The following is a 3,705-nucleotide window of genomic DNA, read 5'->3' as shown; positions in this document are numbered from 1 at the left end:
CCTCCCATACCCGCATCTCCGCCTCACACGACTACAGGCTGCTGACTTTGTGAAGTGCAGATGACTCGTACTGAAGCCAAACCCGGCGATCACAAATGGTGCGACAGAAAGAACAGAAATGAGTCCCATGCATTAAAAAAAATAAATAAAAATTCTATTTAATAATTTCCTCGAAAACAGAATACAACTATATGTCTGAGGAGTTACCTTCTAATAAATTAAGAAATGACTCTTGTTCATATTTAGATACTTAACTCCTTTTAGACTTTTTATTAATATTTTTAATGAGGCTGCTACTATAGAGTAAAATTATCACCAGTTGAATGCAGGAGCATTCAGGGGTGTGATGTAATCCGGAAACATGATCAATAGAGAGTATAATACCTGCAAACATATACAACTCACTTATAATTGCAAAACAAGGTGACAAAGTATCCACCCTTTGCTGATATTGGCGGTTACCCAGGGCAGGACCAGAAAGGGGTGGAGCTGACTCTCTCAGCTGTGCTATAAAAATGTATTTGTTTTTGTGCTCGAGTAATCAATTGAGAGTTGGCATCTGTAGCGGTTATGTAGCTTAGGTTGATTGAATAGTTTTAAGTCACAGTAAGTAAGATAAAAACATTTTTTAAAAACTCAAAAGGAATGAATGCTCAATAGAACATAACCAGCTTGTGATGCGGATATTCTACATATTTTTATACTTCCATTCAGGTCTCTACTGCTTGTAGAAACAGTACAAGCACAGAAAAAAATAAAAATAATATTCCAGATGTTTTTTTCTCAATAAGTGAAAGTTTTGATGGTGTGTGGAAAGCGAGCCATTTCAAAAACCTCCCAAATATTAAGTGATAGTAGGCACTAAAAATATACCTATTCAGTTTTTCTGGGACAAGTTACCCTCCATGGTTGGATAAAGCCTGAAAAGGGAGGAAGGACAGATTTGAGTTGGTGTCAACAGTATTAAAGGGACACCTAAAACCAGGGCATCATGATGTACCAAGCAACTCTTTCACCACTTTGTTATAGATAATCGTAAACAAAAACTATGCAGAGTCAACAACTAAAACAAGTAGCATGTTTACTAGAGCACAAACACAAAAAAATGCAACAAATTCCAGCATGTCAGCTCACCAGGCTAACATGATGCAATAGGAAACTGATAAACATCCAACGTTGCATTAAAATGTTTTGACTGAAAGCGAACGTGGCCCCAATTTACTTTACAAAAGCACAATATTGACACAAAATTATATTTTTTATTGTGAATTACATGTCAATATATCATCAAAAGCAATTCCTAGATCACTTTTGGTGATCTAGGATCACCAAAAGTGATCCCAGAGGGGGGAAAAAGCAGATGAGGCCTCAAAATAGAACATGGTCAGGATTAACTAGGCATTAGGCAATGTGGAATAAATATATGAGGAGGTAAGCTTTTTGTGTTTCTCCTTTGATGTTACTAAGCAGAAATCTCTGCAGGATGCCAGTGCTGCCACATACAAAACCCACAGCAGAAATGCAGCAGTGCCACCACTTTCCATTTAAACCGCTTATTAGAAAGCCGGCACTGGCAAAAATGCAGGAAGTCGCCTGAATGAGACAGACCGGTGAAGCAGAGAAAGGATGAGTGAAACATGAGTTCTCAGGGGATTTGACACCGAAAAACAGCATGCCATTGTGTCCCATTCACTTACAACGGGATTACCTATAGTGAAACAGAAGGACCCCAAAAGTCGTTGAAGACTGACGAGTCAGCATCTGCACAGGAGAAGCGCAGGTTGTTAGGTTGGATGTACTAAGTGGGAGATTGTACAATAACTGTAGCATTACAGATTCTGTTAACTCACACCCCTGACGACATTTATGTTATTTGTTCCTCTACATAAAAGTGAGTTGCAATGTGTGGATGTGTGCACCTGCTGCAGTTGTGTTTGTGTATACGCCGACATCTGCCTCACTGCACTTGTTTGAAATGGCACTTTAACCCACATGGCTGAAACACTGGAGGGTAAGTGAGGAGAAATTCAGCAGACTGATACAACAAAGTGGAAGCTAACAGCAGATTTGGCCTGAAGTCCATTGTTGTGCAATATGTCTTTTGGAAAATGCATAAAATGGTGTGTGAACTTACACACATAGGCAGATTTCCTTAAGCTGTAGTAAAAAAAATAAAAAAAATTTAAAAAAGGAGCATAGCCATGTTTTCTTCACTCTCTCACCATAAATTAGGCTAAACCTGTTTTCTGAACTGCAGTTCTCAGCTAAAATATGTTGGGCATCTCTCCCCAATTCTGACGATGGATTGCTGGAAATTTGCTTCTTTCCTCTTGACAGAGCTGCTGTATCTGAGTCAGGTTTGTTGGCTGACTTGTTCACATACGACTTTTTTGTTCTCTCCTAGAAATTTCCAAAATTTTATAAGACTAAGATCAGGGCTTTGAGTTTGTTGTGGCTAGGTCACTTTTAATGATTTGGCCCCAAAATTTGACTTTCTGTCTGATATATTGAGATGATGCTGTAATATTTACACATAATGTGTTTTTTTCTTATCATGCTATTTGTTATGTACTTTAAAAGAAAAAAAGACCAAACAACAAGATGCTGCCACCTCTGTGCTTCACAGTTTGGATTATAATCTCAAGCTTTCGTTTCAGTTTCATCAGATGACATAAAATCTTCAGGCATCTCAGAATTACACAAAGGATGAGCCAAACTTTTGGAGGCCCTCAGTTCTCCTCCTGGTGATTTCTTTGGATTGTCCCATGTCGTCACACAAGGAAGCACTAGGTTTGAGCTGTTGCATTGAACCCACGTGTGCCTCAATTTAAATCAAATGTTGTGATTTAACCTATTAGAAGCTCACAGAGGCATGATATTATTGCCTAGGCTTTTATAAATTGTCTAAAGGCATAGAAATCTTAGTGTATGCAAACGTCTGAATGAAAGTAATACAATACTCTACACGAGATCGACGTGTTGCTTTACATGCTCCGCGCAAATATCTAGACACAAGAAGCTGCGCCATCGCATAAATAACTTAATATCTGGATCAACACTGTAAGTAACACAGCTGCCACTTAAACCCTGATTCAAGCACAGCGTATTCGGTAAACTGTTTCACTGCAGAGCAGCAGAAGAGTGTGTGTCGCTCATTAAAATTGCCATCTTGAGTGTTCAACCCAGCTGAGGCTCAGTTAGTGAAAACAAGTGGAGAGTGAATGTAATTCCCCCTTGCAAATGAGGGAAACTCTAAATATGGTTGTCCTGCCATGGAGGGCATTTAAAAATGCTGCCGATGTCACAATCTGGACGCTCGGTGATGAACTATGAAACGAAAAACACATACTCTGTTTAGAGCCACATCAGAGTATCAGTATTACCCAGTTTTGATAAATGCACAGAATGATGTCACTTTAAAATAAAAAATAAATCTCAATCTTCTTAAACTATAATTGATAATTAATCTCTTCCCAACACATCACAGTAATAAAAAAATTGATAAATGTACACAAGAACATAACCTTTCTAACTTTCCACTGTGTCAACTAGTATCCAGTTAAAAAGACGTCAGGACTGTTGATGTATAGGCTGTAATGTTAAGAGCGCTCCCTGCTGGTTCAACTGCAGAATTGCAGAACTACAGAGTGTGAAGCCTTTCAACATTATTAGCTTAATTCTGCTCATCACAGCCAATAACAGCAG

The sequence above is a fragment of the Poecilia reticulata genome, chromosome 17 (assembly GCF_904066995.2).
Source record: "Poecilia reticulata chromosome 17, P_reticulata-male-v2, whole genome shotgun sequence".
Classification (NCBI taxonomy): Eukaryota; Metazoa; Chordata; class Actinopteri; order Cyprinodontiformes; family Poeciliidae; genus Poecilia; species Poecilia reticulata.
The sequence above is the reverse complement of the archived record's forward strand: the minus strand, read 5'-3'. Positions refer to the sequence as shown.